A 21,638-nucleotide genomic window follows, 5' to 3' on the forward strand; every position below is an offset into this window, starting at 1 on the left:
CAGCTATCTCTCCTCAATTTCCTGGCGGTCCACATCTCAAATATTGACAACAGACTGACAGAAATGATTAAGAGAGTACAAGAGGACACCCAAATTGCTCACTCAAGTTGCTCTTGCCCCGCCATCATAGACAAACTTTCAACCTTACCAACACTTATGGGGGGGCTCCTCAATGATCTAAAAGAGACAAAAAAAGCTGCAGACCTAAGAAACACAATCACTCGAGTTGGCATTGTGGACAAACATGACCTAGCAACATCATCGCAGCAAGATCCACAGCATGGAGCCCCCAGCACCCTGGACAAAATCCAAGGGCCCAAGACACAAATCAACTTGAGGGAGGTTAAGCCTGATATACATGGAGAAAAGGGGGCTGAACAGTACTATGGAACAAGGCCGCAAACCACTCAAGAGGTTAGTCGGGGACTGGATTCTTCTCACAATGAACCAATAAACTCTCAACAACAAGAAATAATGCTGGCGCAAGAAGGCACCGCTGACCAGGCTACACCAGGACAAGTCCATGGCACTGAGATGACAGAAAAATAAGGTCCGGGCAGAAAAATAGTCGGAAACAGAAGCGAAAGGGGAGAAACAAGTTAACCATCACCAAGAATGCTCCCATTAAATCATACTTTCTGGCACCTGCCACAACCCAAAGAGGAGACCAATCTCTGCCAAGCTCAAACAGGGCCCTGGCATCCCCACAGTCCATACAAAGCTCAGAGATCCCGTCTTACCGAAGAGACAGCCCTACCCTGAAGACTCCTTCCACCCAAGGAAGTCGCTCAAACAAGGAGCATACATTGAAACCAAGCATGGAGGTAGCACTGCCATCACAGACAACGATCTCCTCAGCTACTCAGACAAATCTGTTGCCTAATGCGAACGAAAGGAGCTCCAATCCAAGCATTAGGACGGTCAACCAGTCCACAGTTAGTAGTGGATCCTCTGCATCACGTAATATAGTAAATGCCCCAGCCAGGCCGAGGGCCGCTAAATCAGCCCTAACGGATTGACAAACTCTGGGACCACTGAGGAGCTGCAAGACTCTTGGACTGGCTTCAAGAATAATTTTGTTCATCCCGGAATATAAATCAAAAGGGAGAGGGGATATCTTGAACAGAGGAAATATTCTGCGACTACTAACTAGCATTAACAACTTAATGGGAGTTGTCTCAAGCGACATGGAGTTAGTAGAATTTGTTTGCCAAAAACATCAGGCACACCAAGAAATATCCAAAACAATCTGGGCATCACAGGACATATTAGAGAGAATAATGAGGGAAGAACTACAACTGAACACCTGTGGGATCAGATTAAAACATCAGAGAGAAACAGGTTACCCAGAACCTCTGCTACACGAGCTGCAGTTATATGCCGGCCTCAAGCCTGGGAACATGAGCGCCACAAGACAAACTTACTCAGTTCTTAAAGAAGCTCGCAGCGCAGAATCAAACACCTGGAATCCCAGGCTAAGTGTGTGAATAAGATGTCGTACAGCAGCTGGACCTGGATATCACGAACAATCAATTCCCGACCAAGAAACACCTGACAGGGCAGGCACCCAGCTGACAAAGTACATCAATTAAAGCTCTGCTCATGGAATGTTAATGGACTAGGGTTCAAAGCCACGGACAAAGATCTTTTGCTTTATTTTCAAGACTTCAACATCATCTTACTGCAAGAGATATGGTTGAGCCACTGCAAATGCAAGGATACAAGTCCTATCACCTTCTGGCCCACAAGGATGATAAGTTTGGTCACCCAAAGGGTGGTCTCACTATCTTCACTTCCATTAAAACAATAACTAAAGCTAGGGAACTTCTTAACACTGCAACAACAACTAACGGCTTACAAGCAATCAAGCTGGAACTAACAGGTCTCACCGATATTCAGCAGTTAATACTTGTCAATTTTTACATTCATCCACGGGTCAAAAAAGCCTGTGCCAAACTGCTGGTCTCTGATTTATCAAGGCTACTTGAAGAAGAGGCTACCCCGAATTTGATAGTATCAGGAGACTTCAACATGCTCCTAACAGGGCCCTATGAAAGAGACGAAATAGCTGAAGAACAGTCCTGGGTCTGGGAGATTTCACACCAGGAAGCAAGCAAGTGGGGCAAGCAAACCAGCACAGCAAAGAAACACATCAGGGACCTAAAATATCTGAGTCTTGTTGCGCTGAACGGGCGTTTCCAGGGAGATCGCCCACCGGCAGCCACATTCTACAGTGCACTTGCAAATACAACAATTGACCACACCTTCACGTCACACTCCCTCTTTAATAAAATAGTTGATTTTAGGATAGGAAGCTCAGACCACAGTGACCATCTACCACAAGATATTACTCTGGATGCCCATGGTACCGCATCTACAGAGCAACCAGTCCGCTTAGGCATGGAGTACACGACAAACTTGAGAAGAATCAAATGCAAAATTTCTAACTTGGAGAGCTTCCTGCTTGAGGCAAACAATCTTTGGGAGGACAAAAGGAAGGATAACAAGAATGTGACTGTAACTTGGGCTGAATTCACTGAAATGCTTGGCACACTACACACAAAAGAAGAAGGGAGGGACGTAACCAGAGCAGCTGCGGCCCAACAAAGGTCTCACTCCCCACCGTTGAGCTTGCAAGACTATCCTCTGAGAGGACCGCAATTAAAGGAACTAAAGCAAAGAATAAATAAAACAATACGAGAACTTCACTGGGCAGGGCCAGATGCTAACCTCCTAGACAAGCTCAGATCATTAAAAAACAGCAAGAAAAAACTCATCAGGGAAGCTCGTCGCGAAGCCACAGAAACAGCTTGGGCCAAAATTCTCCACGATGCAAAAGCAAATAATAGCGCCAGCTTCTGGCTCACACTAAAAATACTACAGAATCGAAGGGCCCTTGGAATAAACTCCCACATCACTGAAGAGGAATGGTTTAAATACCATTGGGATCACTTCAACAGCGGGCCATCAATAAGCACACAAGAACCCCTGGCGCACAGCAGGGCAGGCTTAGGCCCGTGTAAGCAAGATGTAGTGTCCAATTCAAGCTTTACGTTAAAACAAATCAAGAGCAGAATCGCATAGGGCAGAACCGAGGGTGCACCAGGCCCCAATGGTATACCACCGATCCAATACAAACGAGACCAGGACTATTGGGCATCAGAACTCCTGCCACTCTTTTTGCACATCATGGAAACAGAGAAAATACCGGAATCGTGGAAGGGGTCCATTATCTCGCGGATACACAAGAAAGGCAGCAAAAACATCACAGAAAACTATTGACTGGTTGCATTAATGGATAATGATGCCAAATACTACGCAGGATTGCTGATGGAAGAACTTACAGAATGGGCATCGGATACGGCATCCATTCCAATTAATCAATCAGGCTTCCAGAAAAGTATGGGTACATCGACAAACATACTGGCGTTATAACTCTTAATAGATGCTATCAAAAATTTCAAAAAAACGTTATACCTGTGTTCTATAGATTACTCTGCTGCCTTCGATAGCATTGACAGGAACAAACTCTGGGTAAAACTCTTCAAAATGAAAATTAAGAGCAAACTCCTGAACCAGTTAATTCTACCGCACAGTGACACCTGGATTTAAATTAAGCTAGGCGCTGGAGAAAGTATATCACTGAGAATCCCGACAATCATGGGTCTGAAGCAGGGGTGCGTGCTGGCGCCGATCCTGTTCAACTTGTTCTTGGCAGATCTCTCGCCAGCAGTGGACGACTGTACTCACCATGCTCCGAACTTCGGGGGCTTTTCTCTTTCGAATTTATTGTACGCAGACGATCTGGTTTTGATTAGCCGTACCCCAATCGGTTTACAACACCTGTTAAATACTATGAGAAACTTTTCCAGCAGTAACGGATTACGAATAAATCTGAGCAAAACTAACATTGGGATATGTAAGGGAAGAAACTCGATACTGTCAATGAATTGAAATACTTGGGCGTAATTTTGGACACTTAAGGCACGTTCCTCCTGCAAAAAACATCTATAAAAGGCAAAGGAACCTGATGGCAGTCGCATTTAAAAATATTAAACAAAAAACAAGCGGCCCAAGTTTCACTCCCTTACTATAGGTAATTCGGGCAAAACTCCTTCCAACCGTCACTTACGGAAGCAAGTGTCTCAGAGGGAGAGACGCCGGCACCCTGGACAGGACAGTAGCAAAGGCAATGAGAGTCATTTTTAACCTCCCAAGCTACACATCACCAGCCCAAATCAGGCTAGAGTTCGGCCTTCCAAAACAACAGATTGCACGAAAGGGGGCATACTTGAAATGCTGGCACAAAATAAAAGGAGCAGAATAAGGCTCACTAAATGAATTGTTATGGAATGAACTTAATCGGAAAAAAGACTGCGCAGCTCTGACTTACTTAAAAGACTCCCTGGCCAGCTTGGCCTTAGAAGCTCAATGGGGCACGTTCTGGGCCGATAAAACCTTCAAGGAGCTTGTCAACAAAACAGTAAAAATGTTGTCCAAACTCGAGGATATAGCCTCCCTTTCAGAAAGAGCATATGGATGGTTTGTTATCCAGAGCTATAACAGCTGTTCCCCACAACCCTATCTGGGGACTGGATTCACCAGGACCAAAAAAGAAATTTTTCTGCACTTAAGGGTGGGCATTCTACCAATACTGCAGCATTTACCCCCACGAAACGGCCACAATCTATAAGATCATGCAGACTGTGTGCCGAGGCAAAGGAAGACATTCTACACATTCTGTGCACATGTAAATGCCTATATATTTATACAGAACAAGGGAACCCAATAGGTAGTTGAGGACCTTGGGTAATTGTTAATTTAAGCAAACAGTGGTCCTCAATTTAAGGAATGAGGGGGATGAATATAGCACAGAATCGGAACTATATTTAGGAATGTCCAGCCGGACATCCAATTTAATTCTTCAATGAAAAAGATAACAATAATAAACAGCAAAACAAAGGTGGGACACAGTCCTGTATCCGTTGGGGGAAGAAAACAAATACAAAGCAGACAAACATTACAGGCAAGGCAAGCGAAGCTTAATTACGAAATCCAATGTTATAAGCTTTTTTTCTACAAACAGTGCACTTTTTTCCATAATAGACTAATGTGCATGCTGTCTAGATTGGGGTCGACGACGTTTCGATCCTATTACACGGATACAAGGATCATCATCAGGACGAGACAATGAACAAGCCTGGTGTTTAGAGAAATTGCCTGAGGAAAATAATGAAGAAAAGAAGGGAGAAAAGCAAGAAAAATAAAGAAATTTTAAACCTGAATAAGGCAGAGCGGGATAAATATCCGTAATAGTGTTCAGTGCACATGCCACATGTGACTTCATGCAGTTGCTAGAATGCAAACGAGTGAGCTAGTGAACTAGATGGGACGATCTGGTATCCAAGAATTGGCAGGCATTAGTTTAGCGCCGGTGGAGGAGTAATCTAGTTAGAACGTAAGGCCGTGGCGTGGCGAGGCGTAGAGTGTGTGGCCGCAATGAATATAAACAACCGGTCTCGAAGTGTGCGCTTACCAGGGACTGTCGGCGTGGTCATGTGCCGGAATAAAAATCACGTCTGGAGGTGCCAAGAGGTCTGGAGATGCTGGCGTGTGCGGCTAAGACCGCAACAATGGCTGGGGAAGGAAGGGAGGCAATTGAGGCAGGGGAGCGAGTGAGAGGGTAGTGCCAAGGTGACGGGAAGCGGACAAAACAGGTACCTGTTAAATTATGTAGACGGGCAAAGGGGATTTCTAGCTCCGGTCCGTGGTCAAAGTGAACAATCTGCGAATCCAGGGTAGACACGCAATCATAATAGAATTGCGGGTAAGAGGAATCCGTGGAAATACACTAGAAGGGAAGGTTACAGTTAACTCAAGGGATCCAAAATGAGAAAACCAATACGGGGTGGAGGTTTAGGTGCTTACCGTAATCAAGTGGCGTCCTCAGTTGACAATGAACGAGTGACGGGGAGGGCCAAAAAAGCGCGAAGATATACATGCAACGTGTTCGTGTGGTACACTAGAGCGTGAGATTACGCCGCCATGATGGAAGAGGATAGTAAAAATAGAGGAAAGATTGACCAGAAGCGGACAGTTTGAGGGTACATAATTACTACGAAGAGACAATTTATGCAAATAAGACGAAAATACAATTAATTATAAAGCGAACCAAGGCTCATCAGCAATACATCATAATTACTTGGCTGAACCCAAGGAAAGCAGTGAAACAGAACATAAGGAAATAATAAAGTGCGAACATCAAGAACTGTGAGGAGTGTAACAACGAAGCAATCACATTTCCGTTATGTTCGAGTTAAGTATTGTGTGGTGAGAGGCATCATGTGACATTTGTCATAGCAACCGGCGTTCCGATTGAATTATCTCAGGAAACAGTCTGAGAGAGAATATGGGTTCAAAGTTTGTTGTTCAAATGAGATTAGTCCAGTCCTCATTCCGATTGAGACCATCCTTGATGCTGTTCAAACGAATGATCATTCTCAGCTCTTCTTTATTTAGAATCTTGGCGATGTCACCGCCCCTTGGGGGTAGTTTGACGCTCTTGATGATTGTCCACTTAATGTCATCCTCGGTGTGTCCCATTTCAGAAAAATGTTCAACAAGGGGAGCATTGGGGGTTTTACAGCGCAGTCTGCTCCTGTGTTGGCCAATGCGTAGTTTGATCTTTTGGGTAGTTTGGCCAATATAAACTTTGTTACAGGGACAGGAGATCAGATAAATGACATTACTGGTATTGCAATTAGAAAATGAAGTCAAGGTGATAAGTACATTATTAAATAGAAAAGTTTTTCCTTCAATAGTCATGCTACACACATTACAATTTCCACATTTAGCATGACCAATGAGGGGCGTGAGCCCCCAGTGTTCATCCAAGGTAGTCAAGGGACGAGTGGTTGGCAGGGTGGCCCTTACCAAGTGATCCTTGAGATTGCGGCTCTTTCGGAAGGCAAAAAGGGGTCGCTCTATGGAAAGGTTGCCCGCATTTAGCACTGGCCAGTGTTGCAGGATGGATTTTCTGATTCGATTGGAGGCGGGGGAAAAGGTGGTGACACAGACTATGCGGTCCGTGTTGCTTTTGTTTTTAGGGGAAAGAAGGACTTCCCTAGGGCAATACCATGCTCGTTTTTTCGCATTGCTTACAAGTCTTTTGGGATACCCTCGGTCTCTGAGTTTGTTGCTAAGGGTAGTGGCCTCAAGGAAAAAATCTTCCTTGGAGTAGCAGTTGCGTCTAATGCGCAGAAACTGCGAGTATGGTAGTGAGTCTCTTAAGGCTCTGGGGTGATGACTCTCATAGCGTAGTAAGGTGTTTCTCTCCGTACTTTTCCTGTAAAGTTTAGTGAGTAATTCACCATTACAATGATATATGGTAAGGTCCAGGAAAGGAATGTGTGATCTGTCATGTGTATTGGTAAAATTGAGGCCTGAGCAGTTATTGTTCAACCAATGATTGAACTGACAGAGTGTTGCTTCATTGTGATGCCAGATTAGAAAAATATCGTCTATGTATCGACGCCAGAGGGTGATACCAGAGAGGAAAGGGTTTGTAGGGGAAAGGATGGAAGACATTTCCAAGTGATCCATATACAGAATGGCCAGATTCGGCGCGAAAACAGCCCCCATCGATGTACCCTTCACTTGTTGATAAAATTCATTCTCAAAAGAAAAGAAATTGCGAGTTAGACAAAGTTCTAATAACTGGATAATGAACAATGTGGGGACACAGTGAGGGCGTGGTCTGGAGTCTAGAACCTGTTGGATTACAAGGAGTGCTGGGATTTGTGGAATATTGGTGTAGAGGGATTCTACATCCATGGTGCATAGGAGATCATTGTCAGGATCAAACGGGTGGTGTTCAATAAGGTTAATCATGGACATGCTGTCTCTGATATAGCACTCAGTGAGGGGGACAAAGTCCTTAATGAAATGGTCTATCTATTGGCCAAGTGGTTCGAGAATAGAACCGCAACCCGAAACTATGGGGCGTCCGGGTGGGTTACTCTGATTTTTGTGCACTTTTGGGAGAGTGTAGATGACTGGGGTACGTGGAGCCTTAACATTAAGGAAAAGAAATTCCTTGGGACTGAGGAAGCCCTGTGCTTTAGCTTCAGTAGTAAGTTGGAGAATTAAGGTCTGTAATTCCTTAGTAGGATTAGTGAGCAGTCTGCAATAGTGATCAGTGTTTGATAACTGTCTCAGAATTTCAGCTGTATATGCATCCTTCTCTTGCAGCACGATACCACCGCCCTTATCTGCTGATTTGATGATAAGTGATTGGTTCAATTTCAGCGAGGAGATTGCGTTTTTCTCGGGAAGAGTAATGTTATAAGGGATAAAACGTTTTTTAGATTCCAAAGTGGATAGATCTCTTAGAACCAATTTCTCAAAGGTGGGGATTTCACTCGGTACCATACTAGTGGAAGGGGAGAAGGTGGAGGGAGGCCTGAAGGGAGTGTTGCCAGTGGGTGGTGTGGAAGGATTTAGAAGAAAGAAGGTGTGTAGACGCAGTCGTCTAAAAAATCTGAGTAATTCAGTGTGCAATTCTAGGAAATTCGGATGAGTCGTGGGGACAAAGGACAACCCTTTGCTCAATAAGGAAACCTCAGGGTCAGTGAGTACATGCTGGGACAAATTGAAAATGGGTATGCATTGTGAATTAACCTCATTTACCATTGGTAGAATTTTTGGCGGGTTTGGCGTTCGCCTGGAGGATTGTACCATCTTTGGTGTTGTTTGACACGGCCACGTTTTGGTGGTTCGTTGTGGCCTCGGCCTAAAAAATTGCTATTGGGATCAGGGTGGGAAGGCCCAGGAGGGCAATTTGTTCCACTGGTGCCCTCACCTGGGTCTGAGTTGTCTGAGGATTCTGCAGATGTATCGGAAAAGCCCACTAGATTTTGGCGTCTGTTGTAGCGTCCCCAGGGTCTGCTGTTTTGTGGATTAGAGTATGCCCTGTTTGTGTAAAAGTCTTTCTGGAGGTATGGGTAGGTGCGTTCAATGTTGTATGTTCTGATATCTTTACGAACTTTCACTGATTTCTTGTTTTGTTCTATTCTTTGAAAGTCATCAACTGTCTTTTGAATTTGTTCAAGTAATTTCTTACTGTCTGCAATCGAACTAGACTCTTTGATTTGTTTCTCAATTTCAGAAATCTCTTCAGCTAATTTCTTAAGTGACTCAATGGCGGTGTCAATACCTAGAACCAACCAATGGCGGGAACAGGTGGTACCTATATAACTGAAGCTATTGATGTACTTGGGAATATCGGTGAATATACCAGGAATATTACGCACTTGTAACCCAGTTGGAATGATTTCAGCTTTCAAATATTCAGTGAGCATCCGAACCATAAGTTGAAGACGGACCTCTTTCTTTTTACATTTTTCTAGTTGTTCATTAAGTGATGCATTGGCAGTGGAAGGGGATTCTGTTGTCTCAGAGAATAAAGAGGGGCCTTCACAGATTTTCTTGATGTACTCGTCAGAGTAAAGGGGTGCGTGATCAGACATAACAGGGGAAAGTGAAGGGAACAATTTGGGCAGGGGTATGGACGGACATAAGAGGAAGGGAACCCACTTACTGGTAAAGGGATAGGTATCCTAACCCTTGCAATCCAGCGATTGCGCTTAACATATTTATACAGAACAAGGGAACCCAATAGGTAGTTGAGGACCTTGGGTAATTGTTAATTTAAGCAAACAGTGGTCCTCAATTTAAGGAATGAGGGGGATGAATATAGCACAGAATCGGAACTATATTTAGGAATGTCCAGCCGGACATCCAATTTAATTCTTCAATGAAAAAGATAACAATAATAAACAGCAAAACAAAGGTGGGACACAGTCCTGTATCCGTTGGGGGAAGAAAACAAATACAAAGCAGACAAACATTACAGGCAAGGCAAGCGAAGCTTAATTACGAAATCCAATGTTATAAGCTTTTTTTCTACAAACAGTGCACTTTTTTCCATAATAGACTAATGTGCATGCTGTCTAGATTGGGGTCGACGACGTTTCGATCCTATTACACGGATACAAGGATCATCATCAGGACGAGACAATGAACAAGCCTGGTGTTTAGAGAAATTGCCTGAGGAAAATAATGAAGAAAAGAAGGGAGAAAAGCAAGAAAAATAAAGAAATTTTAAACCTGAATAAGGCAGAGCGGGATAAATATCCGTAATAGTGTTCAGTGCACATGCCACATGTGACTTCATGCAGTTGCTAGAATGCAAACGAGTGAGCTAGTGAACTAGATGGGACGATCTGGTATCCAAGAATTGGCAGGCATTAGTTTAGCGCCGGTGGAGGAGTAATCTAGTTAGAACGTAAGGCCGTGGCGTGGCGAGGCGTAGAGTGTGTGGCCGCAATGAATATAAACAACCGGTCTCGAAGTGTGCGCTTACCAGGGACTGTCGGCGTGGTCATGTGCCGGAATAAAAATCACGTCTGGAGGTGCCAAGAGGTCTGGAGATGCTGGCGTGTGCGGCTAAGACCGCAACAATGGCTGGGGAAGGAAGGGAGGCAATTGAGGCAGGGGAGCGAGTGAGAGGGTAGTGCCAAGGTGACGGGAAGCGGACAGAACAGGTACCTGTTAAATTATGTAGACGGGCAAAGGGGATTTCTAGCTCCGGTCCGTGGTCAAAGTGAACAATCTGCGAATCTGTAAATGCCTAGACAGGGAAAGAAGAGCCATATTAAAACCTGCATTTAACAGACTACGTATAAGATCATGCAGACAGGCAGTTAAGGTCTGCTTTGACGGAGAGGACATCCGGCTGGCCTGTTGTCTAGTACGCTTCCTGGATGAGGCAGGAAAAAACAAAAGGCGGCAGAGAAGGAATACAGCATCACTATAAAGGACAGTAACCTATAACCTCTTGTGCACTCTTTTTATAGATATTTTACAAACGTTTTTAACTGGAAAAGTATTTTAATTTGATGGTCATAAGTGCAACACACTTTTGTCCACTGTAAATTTGACTTATATCGAATTACGCTCAAGGGAAGAACAATGCACCAGAGACTAAGTTTATAGGTACACAGAACTGCTATAAGAGTCTTGATCTGATAGATCTGGAGTGAAAAAAATTAACAGATGGCCTCAGTATCTTATGTGAATGAGATAACAACGTGACAACATTGTCTGTTTTACTCAGTTATGTACAATTTTTTTGTTTTATTCTCAATGATCTTTTCTTTATGCAAAGGTTTTTCTTAACTAAACATATAATAAATATTATCTTATGTAAGGTACAAAATGAGGTCAGGTAGGATAACCTGTAAATACCAAGACTTTTCCATCCCCAGTGGTGGGCACTTTTTGTTTATTTGGGGTACCCCAGTTTTGTGGCTGGGCCTAGCTCCTGTGACTTAATACACAACACAAAAACAACAACAATACCAATACTGATGCTTTTTTAACTCGCATTTAATTACGAGGGAACATATTGAAGTCAACAACATGAACCTTAGACCTCTCTTTACGTCTGCTTAATCAACTAATTTCTTTTATTTATTTTACACAATCCATCGCCAATAATTTTTTAGTTATTAAAAAAAACCTATACACAGTACCACTACTACCTCCCACTCTCATCAAACATCTCCAAACATTCTCGTTCACTGTTCCAATTCATTCACCACATCATCCAATAAGCTCAATCATACATCCTCTCACATCTAAATGACATTTTACAATCACTAAAATGTAATCAATACAAGCAATTCAATTGGTTCACAATTCTTATGGCCCAAAAAGAATAGGACCTATTCTTTTTGGGCCATAAGAATTGAATTGTTAGATGCAGTTGACACTTCTTCTAGCATATTTCTATGGCTTGTATTGATTAAATTTTAGTGATTGTAAAATGTCATTTAGATGTGAGAGGATGTATGATTGAGCTTATTGGATGATGTGGTGAATGAATTTTATATTTTATATTTCTGAAACCTAGACCCAGGGGAGTGTCCAGGGTGAGTGACTTGAGTAGTTCCAATTTGGGTTTGTTCCCCAGAAGCCCTTGCAAACCTTAAACAGTCCATAAAAACACAAGCTTTCCTCACATTTCTGTGAGTACATCTTTTGGAATCCGCTGAGAGCCACAAATTCCCTACCACTATGTGTTACCCAAAGTTACCTGATAAAATTAGCACCTCACTTTTGTAAGTTGGCCTAGTGTCTGCAACAGGAAATTGTCCAATAAGCGGCATGGACAGATCAACGTTTTCCACTCAAAATTCAACGTTGGTGGCTGAGGAATTTGGTGCCAGAAGTATGTACCTTTTAGATAAGAAATTTCCAAATAGTGTTTTTTCCAAATTTATATTGGGTAATCACTGATCTAAATGTATGAACATTTTCTTTTTAAATTAGTGATTCCGAGTAGATTGCAAATCAACATACACAATGAGGTAGGTCACAATTTGCATCACACTGGGACAGTCACTATCACAGGAATGGTGGCTTGGTTGGGTCAGCACACCACCATGTCTGTGATTGTTTTTTAATAAAGCAATCATTGTTTTCAAATGCAGTCTGTTACCTTTAAAAGAAAATGGATCTTGTATATCTTGGCCCTGGGCCTATGTGATGCCAGCAATGATGACCTGGAGGCACAGTTATAGTAGTGGCCAGATCGGAACTGGACCACGCCCGGAGCCCCGGGCTATTTATTAACCCTTGTTACGCTGGCTCGGCGTACGCCGGACTTGCCCACTCATCAGTACGTTCAGAGGGGTTCCACCCCTTGCACAGTAGGAGACATGGTATCTCCTAATAACTAGCAACACTACATTCCTCCTTTACCAGGAGTAAAGCGACTAACTCAACTTTCAACAATGTGAATGGAAAACAGTGGAAAAACATTCAGTTCACAAAACACAGTCCATGACAGTGGGACGCTTATGGAACATTCTTACTTGGTCTTCGGGCGCTGTTGTTTCTTCCGTCTGCTACCAGCTCTGCAGTCGCTGACAAACAGCAGAATACAAAGTCTTTGTACCTAAGTTCTGGGACGGCTTCGGATGTGACCGCAGGTTGTACCGACCTTGACTGCTTCGCCCGAAGGATGTTGGTGAACGGACAGGTTGTCACGGTCTCTGTACCTCGGGCTGCCCTTCTGACCATCGGGGTCCTCGGGTTCCAGATCTTGGGTTCCCCCAAGAGCTGTCGTGGCATGCAGATCTTCAGTGGTTGAGGGTGTGGGCTTGCAGGGTTCACCGTCACTGCATGGGAGTCCATTTGGGACAGTCTCATTTTGCAAATCGGCCATCGAAAACTCTTCCGCGTCATCCTCTGGGACTTTCTTAAAAAGGGATATATTGCGGGTCACGCTCTCATGTCCCCTTCGAGCAGTTACCATAGTACCTTTGATTTCGATTACTGTCCAGGGTTCTGGTTCAAAAGGTAACCGGAATTTCCCTCCGGGGTGGTGGTCTTGTACCAGCACTCGGTTGCCTACAACAATTGGGCTCTCCCTAGCGTGTCTTCTCTGTGAGGCCTCATTGTTGTTCTTCATCCACCCGGAGACTGACTAGTTCAGGGGGTTCAGTATTTGGGCCCACACCGGATGATACGGGATGGTGTCTGTCACAGTCCATCCAAAACACAACCTGCTTGGGGAGATACCGGTGGTGCAATGAGGAGTGAGTCAGTACTCTCGAAGGAACTGGTACAAGGCTTGTTCTAGATTGTGACTGTCAGCTAGGGCAATTTGGATTGTTTTGTTTAAAATCCTCATCAGGCGTTCCACTTCGCCATTGTCCTGAGGCCATCTCAAGGTTATCCTGCGGTGTTTGACTTTGTGTGAGGCCAGATACTCTGCTAGTTCCGCACTGGTGAATGGCGGCCCATTGTCGGTGCGGAGCTCACCAGAGAGTCCATGTGTCGTCATGAGTTTTTCCAGTTTGGGGCTTACTTCCGCCGTGGACGTTTAGGAAACAATTTCAACTTACGGATATCGCGAGAAATCGTCTACCACCACCAGCATGTACTTTCCTCCGGGTAGACTGCCGAAGTCAGCACTCACTCTTTCCCACGATGCTGCCTCTGTAATGACTGGTGCAGGTTTGCTTGGTAGGCCTATTGCAAGACAAACAGGGCAGCGCTGTACTATTGATTTTATCCGTTGGTCCAGGCCGGGAAATCAGACCTTACTCCTGAGGTGGTTTTTCGATTTGACTATCCCTTGGTGGGCTCCATGCACGAGGAGGGCTGCTTGCTGGGTCAAACTATCTGGTAGGATGAGGCGCTGGCCTCTCAGGAGACAGCCATTGGCTGACACGGATAGTTCTTGGCGGACTTGATATAAGTCTTTCAGGATGGCTTGGGCTGTCACTGTGCCGAGTGGCATTGGGCTTTGCAGATGCTTCCAATCCCCAGAGGTGACTGCTTGGATGGCGATCTGGAGGAAGTTGTCATCTTTTGTGGCTTCTCCGACCTTTTTCAGGGACATTGGAAGAGGTCTAGACCTTTCAATGACCATCCTCACATAGTCTTCCATGGCTGCCGCTTCAGCGGCTTCTGGGAGGGTGACTGGCCGGGCGTGCCTTGACAGGAAGTCTGCCGGATTCCGGGTGCCTGGTTTACACTCCACCATGAATTGGAACTCTTGCAGCAGCAGAACTCATTTTTCAATCCCTGGGGGAGAAGGACGATGAGCTCTGAAACAGCTGGATCAGAGGCTTGTCGTCAGTAATGACTGTAAAAGGGTGGCCATACAGGTAAATGTAGAAATGGCGACACCCCCATAGGATAGTAATTGCCTCTTTTTCGTTGTTCTGTGGGCATAAGTCTCCTGCTGGCATAGGCAACTGGGGCCCATTCTCCACATTCTTGTTGTTGTGCTAGGACAGCGCCTAGGTCAGTGGGGCTGGTGTCAACCACCAGTTGGGACTCTTTTCTGGGGTCAAAGTACACTAGCGTTGTATCAGCGGATAGTGCAGCTTTTGTGTGTTGGAACGCCTCTTCCTGTTCGGATCCCCACGTCCAGTGGCTGGTGGCTTTGGTTATGTCTCTGAGGGGGCCGGTCAAATCGGACAAGTTCTTGATGAAACGCCTGCAGTATGCGACCATACCTAGGAAACTATGAACTCCTGACACCAACGTTGGGGCAGGTGCTTCTTGATTGTCCTTCACCTTGTCAGGATCCATCCAGATGCCTTTGTCAGAGAATCAATTGCCGAAAAAACTGATGTCTCTTCTCAGGAACTCACATTTTTCCCGGGTACAAGGTCAGCCCACTGTCTCTGAGGCGGGAGAACACGGCTTGAAGACAAAGGAGATGTTCTTCCAATGCAGGAGTATGCACCAAGATGTCGCTCATGTTGAGCACTCCTATCAGCCCTTGGAGGACATTCTAGAGGATGTTTTGGAACACCTTGGCCATGCTCAAGATTCGAGATCCCAAAGTTAAGGCGGGTGTAACGCCAGAGCCCTGCATGAGTGCCGAAAGTGGTGATGGGGCGAGAGTCATGTTGCAGAGGTATCTGGTGGCACCCTGAACGAAGATCCATTTTGGAGAACCCCTTGGACCCAGCAAGTTCGCTGATAATGTCGTCCACAGTTGACGTAAGTTGGCGTTCACGTTTGATGGCGAGGTTTGAGACCTCATGTCCACACAGATACGGACTGCATCAGGCTGCTTCGGTTTTTTCCAACCGGGTCACCCCTTGCACAGTGGGAGACATGGTATCTCCTAATAACTTGCAACAATACAGATCTCTGCTTTTAAAAAAGTTTTTATAATTTATTTAAGAAAATGTAATGGTCTGTTGGATCACTGCCTCCTCTTGAACAAACCTTTTTTTACCTTCAAAGATTCTTTTAAGAGGATTTCAAGTGACTATGGATTGATCCGTTCTTGTTGCATGCACTCGGCACAATTGGCTTCACGGTTTCATTAGCACAAGTGGCTGAACTGTGGATGGTAGGAAATTTGTGGCCCTCTGCTGATTCTGAAAGTTTATCTCAAAGAAAATGCAAGTAAAATGTACAAATATTAATCAAAGTTTGATGTTTGCAGGGCATTGTGGGTAATAAGAAACACTGTCAGATTCACACAAGGCAAATCACACTGGACTCTTCGGGGTACCTAGTTTTCAGAAATGTCTGGGTTTGGTGGGTTTCCCTGGGTGGCAGTCCAGCCCCGGCCCAAATACCATACCTACATCTATTGGTGATTTTCACATGTTGTGTTTCGGGACCTTTAAGGTCAGCCACTTAAGTAGGGGACAGCTTTTATCAGGGCAAGTGTGGAAATGCTGGATGGTAGGAATTTTGGCAGTCCCCTCAAATTTTGAAGCCTTCCTTCACAGAAATGTGGGGGAAAATGTGATTTTAGCCAAACTTTGAGGTTTACAGGGCATTGTGGGGAAGAAAACATTGTGGGGTCCACCCTACATGTACCACCCTAGAGTTGCCTGGGTTCCTCGTTTGAAAATTTTCCTGGTTTAGTTGGTTTTACTGGATGGCAGATCAAGGGCTCGAACAGTGAGATTATCCACAATGGTAAGTAGAAGGATATTTGCATTTACTCCTACTCTCCCAGACCATATGTCAAAACTACGGCCAAACAAATAAAAATGTGCCTTTGGTTGCCATATGAATTGGGACGCTAAGCACCCTTCGCAGGTAAGGAAGACTACGTTAGCCCTGGGCAGAGAAGAAGCCTTGCCTTTGCCATGAGGCCCACTCCCCCAAGAAAATATTGCCCATCAGCTATTCCTGGTGTCTCGTGGGCTCCACAGGGGGAGCAGGAAACCTAGCTGAGCCCGGCACAATGGGAGAGCTCTGGCCCATTTCATGCTGTTCCGCTCCTCCCCCAAAAAATAGAAAGGACTGCCCTTACCCTATCCCAAGTGTATAGTTGGCTTTCTCCCCCAATGGTGGCAAATTGGAGGTGAATACCCCTGTACTAGGACTAAGAAAAGGCTAATGTAAAACAACAGCATGGGAAAAACCAAAAGGATTTTATAGAAGAACCCTCACTCACCAACCTAGTTGGTGACATGCTTCATCATCGGGTTCCCACCAAGGAGGCCGAGTGCCTTCCTGGTGTGCTGCGACGCCTGAGTTACAGCGGAGCTGGTTTTTGATGGATAGGTGGTGATGGACGTGAATTTAAAAGGTAGATGGTTTTAACCGATAACAATTTTTATTCAAGGTAAACCAAAGACCGTTAAAAATCAAGTGAGACGGACAAGAATTGGTTGGTTAGGATAACCACAGGTTGTCCGGTTAAGGTCAGTGCAAAGAAATGGTTGACATGTTTCTGCTTGTAATGCCAATTTAGCTAAGCATTCTTCAGGACCAGATGAAAATCAACGGCGGTATGCGCATGCTAAGGCGCACCCTAACCTATGGAATTTTGGTAGTGGTAAAACTTACGGTTCTACCGCTTTGCCTCCTCGTTATTCCTGGGCTACTAAATTCTGTTGGAAGAAGAAAAACACAAACAAAACACACATAAAAATATACATGTGACCTGTTGGTTACTTGCTCTATTTAGCGAAACAGCGTGAAAAATAAATTTGGTAATCCCGTGCTGTGGAGAGGGAGTGGGTGTCTTAGAAATTGGGCCACTACTGCCCAGAGGGCGAATATTTTACGTCCTAGATTTTTCATCCTCACTCGATGAATGTTCGAGGAAACTGAACACAGGTGCAATGCCTGTGTAAACAAACATCATTCTGTAATATAAGAAAGACTAAGCAGAGATTTGCTTAAGTAGTGGCTAAATAGCCGCTGTATTGATGGTGATAGCTGACTCGTGAAAGTGTATGCATGCTCCTCAGACGCCCGTAAAAGAAGACAAGCGCTGATGCACTACTGCATGCGTAACTAAAATGAAATAAATAAAACAGTAGCATGAAAAAATAATGGTCTGCTTACTCGTATGCATTGTACGACACACATCATGGGTCCGAGAGGGGGATAGTGAGCTATAGTATCTAAAAAGATAACAAGCAGATGGATGTATTACAGCTTGGAACTATGATTCAAAAGGAAAACTATGTCCCTGAAATGTCCCGCACTTACTTCCATGCTCGCACACTCCCGCGTTGGACCTGTCTTAGTCCTGCTCGGCCCGAATGTTACTGAGTGCCGGATAAACACGGAAGTAAGTAGTCGGTAATGACTGCCACAGTGTGCGCGTGACGTCTGTAGTGTCTAATCAAGGAGCGTGAAAGACTAGAACGCTGTTGAAAGGGAGAAACTTTATTGGTATATTCCGAGAACCGACAAACATGTCACCGAGACGTTAGGTACCTAATGAGAAGCACTTTAAAGGCCGGTGCCCCTCTAGCGCATAAGGATAAACAATCACGCAGCCATACAGAAAGTGGGGGGTTTGAGTTATGCGTAATAGCAATTCCCAAACAAAGTACTCCTTTGAGATTCATAAGGCTAAAAAGACAACAAATTAGCTACCGATGATATCAGTTATGAAATAGAAGAAGCTAATAGCCAGAAGTTAATACTCATGATGCGGCCATCTATGAAGAGTATTGCAATGATGTTATGAAAAAGTGGGAGAGCATCAAATCAATACCAGCAGGAATCGGGCTGGGTGGTTTGAAAAGTAAACTAACAGAGGCCAGAATAGCAGTGATCCCTAAGGTCGTTGAGTTGGCACATCACCGCTTGAGTACCGTGCTCCAAGGGATATTTTCATTCAATCCTGCTAGATGTGTGGATAAGCGATAAGTCTTTCTTATATTACAGAATGATGTTTGTTTACACAGGCATTGCACCTGTGTTCAGTTTCCTCGAACATTCATCGAGTGAGGATGAAAAATCTAGGACGTAAAATATTCGCCCTCTGGGCAGTAGTGGCCCAATTGCTAAGACACCCATTCCCTCTCCACAGCACGGGATTACCACATTTATTTTTCACGCTATTTCGCTAAATAGAGCAAGTAACCAACAGGTCACATGTATATGTGTATGTGTGTTTTGTTTGTGTTTTTCTTCTTCCAACATAATTTAGTAGCCCAGGAATAACGAGGAGGCAAAGTGGTAGAACCGTAAGTTTTACCACTACCAAAATTCCATAGGTTAGGGTGCGCCTTAGCGTGCGCATACCGCCGTGGATTTTCATCTGGTCCTGAAGAATGCTTAGCTAAATTGGCATTACAAGCAGAAACATGTCGACCATTTCTTTGCACTGACCTTAACCGGACAACCTGTGGTTATCCTAACCAACCAATTCTTGTCCTTCTCACTTGATTTTTAACGGTCTTTGGTTTACCTTGAATAAAAATTGTTATCGGTTAAAACTATCTACCTTTTAAATTCACGTCCATCACCACCTATCCATCAAAAACCAGCTCCGCTGTAACTCAGGCGTCGCAGCACACCAGGGAGGCACTCGGCCTCCTTGGTGGGAACCCGATGATGAAGCATGTCACCAACTAGGTTGGTGAGTGAGGGTTCTTCTATAAAATCCTTTTGATTTTTCCCACGCTGTTGTTTTACATTAGCCTTTTCTTAGTCCTAATTCACTCTTTCGTTGTTTATTCAAGTATACTAGGGGGTACAAGAGTGATTCTCTCCCTCTCTTTGTTGTTGTGGAATACCCCTGTACCCCATGGTGAGGCAGAAAAACGAACTGGGTCTGGGGCAGGATAATATCACTGGTCCATGCCATGGAGGTCACTCCCACCCAAAACATACTGATGTTCCCCTACCCCTGTTGTCTAGTGGGCTTTCTGCCCCTGGTCTAGGGGGTTCAGATCTGGGGTTCACATCCCAATCTTTTTCTCGGGTGTAGAAAGACAAGCTTAGCCCAGGATGGGGGTGCACTGGTCAATTCCATGGGGGTTGTTTCCCCCCAAAATACTGTGATTCACCTATTCCTGGTATTTAGTGAGCTTTATGTCCCCCTGGGGGCATAACAGGGGTGAACACCCCCATCTGTAACCCCAGGAGGTGCAGAAGTAGTAACTGGGCATGGGCGGGGGTGCATTGGCCCATGCCATGGGGAGCACTCCTCTCCCAACAAATTATGCCCTTTACCTATATCTGGTGTCTAGTGGGTTTTATGCCCACTGGGGTGGCCGAAGAGGGGCGAACAACCCCATTTTCCCTCCATTGAGGAAGTAAGACTGACTTGGCCCAGGGCAGGGGGAGAACTGGCCCATGTCATATTCCTTGTCCCTGTGGGCCTAGTGGATTAGATCCCCAAACAGAGTTCCACTAGGAAAGGAACCACTTTAAAGGGGATACTGCCCCTTTTTCAGCACTGTTGCTCACATATTAATTGATGCTGGCAGAGTTATGCCACCAACACCAATTAAAAGTGAAAGAAGATGCACCATTATTATTATCCTGTGACATTATTGCGCTGGTTGCATTGATATTATAGCAAAACAAACAAAATCCAACTTGGGACATAAAGGAACCTGCTACCTGAAGTCCCGACTTAGATTTTGAAAATGCTGCTCATTTAAAAAACAGAACCTTTCTCAGTGCTGAGGATGAGCCTGTGACGTGTGTTGGGGACATCAACAGTAATCCACCGTACTTAAGCTGTTAAGATCTCTCAGATCCAGCATTGAAGCAAAGGGGACAAAAACAATGAAGACATGCAAATATACCAAAACTGAGCCTCTTAGTGTGAGACAAAGTAATACAACTAATCAGAGAGGTGGAAATAGAAAGCCTACATCCTTAAAATGCAACTTATTCAAATATATTAACCAATGCACAACCTCTCAAACCTTTCGGAAGACAGGTTTTATGAGCAGGACGTTCCCAACAACAAATATGTCATTTCAATATTAACCAGTATTTTAGATCATCCTGGTGGAGCAGAAGTGAAAAAACCAAAAACAGGGAAGATGAGCCAAATCCACTCAAAAGGAATATAATGGAAATAACTCAAGCTCAAATGCAAAAATTCAAGATAAAGAAAGATACAAAAGAGTGGGCATACGAAGGAATACCACTAGCAATGCCATTAGCCCTTCAGCTAGCATTATATACACTCGGATGATATAGCATATGTGCGGGCAATAAAACCTTAGTCCAACCCATCCAGGATACAAGATACCAGAAATCAAACAAAACATGCTGGCAACACTACTAAATACACTTGAAGCTACAACAAAAACTTTAAATTACCAATAAAACAAATTATAAATAGAAGTTGAACTCTTAAACACCCTGGCCATCAACACCCTGGGCATCTATATTTCAGGACTCAATACAATGCTTAAAAACTGTATTGTAAGCAGGATTGTTTTGTGCAGGATGGGTCACCTTACTGCACAAAAACAATCCTGAGGCTTTTTCCTCTTTCTATGTGTGCTGCACAATGAAGCAAACACGGGAAGAGGAAATAGCGAGCAGCACTACTTTGGGGTATATTCTCAAGAACGTGTGATAACCATCGCAAAAGTTACTTAACGCAACCCTCAGCATCGCAGTCCATCACGGGACATTTACGCCGTCTTAACCAGGTATTCACAACACGGAGGTACCATGCGATATTCCCCAGATAACGCGTCAACTGACCACGATTTAATCAACGCCACGCCCCAAAAATGGAAAACGCTAATGCAAAAAAAGCTGCGATGAGGCCAATCACGATACAAAAATCCGCGAAAACCAGCTAC

At 44.5% G+C, this 21,638-nt stretch overlaps 1 protein-coding gene across 1 annotated transcript in view; it reads left to right on the plus strand.

Annotated features, from left to right (window-relative positions):
- The window catches only part of LOC146808896 (phospholipase A2 inhibitor gamma subunit B-like), a 193,170-nt gene that overhangs the window by 145,428 nt on the left and 26,104 nt on the right, over positions 1-21,638 (plus strand). The window lies entirely within an intron of this gene.

This window comes from Triturus cristatus, chromosome 7 (assembly GCF_964204655.1).
Source record: "Triturus cristatus chromosome 7, aTriCri1.1, whole genome shotgun sequence".
Taxonomy (NCBI): Eukaryota; Metazoa; Chordata; class Amphibia; order Caudata; family Salamandridae; genus Triturus; species Triturus cristatus.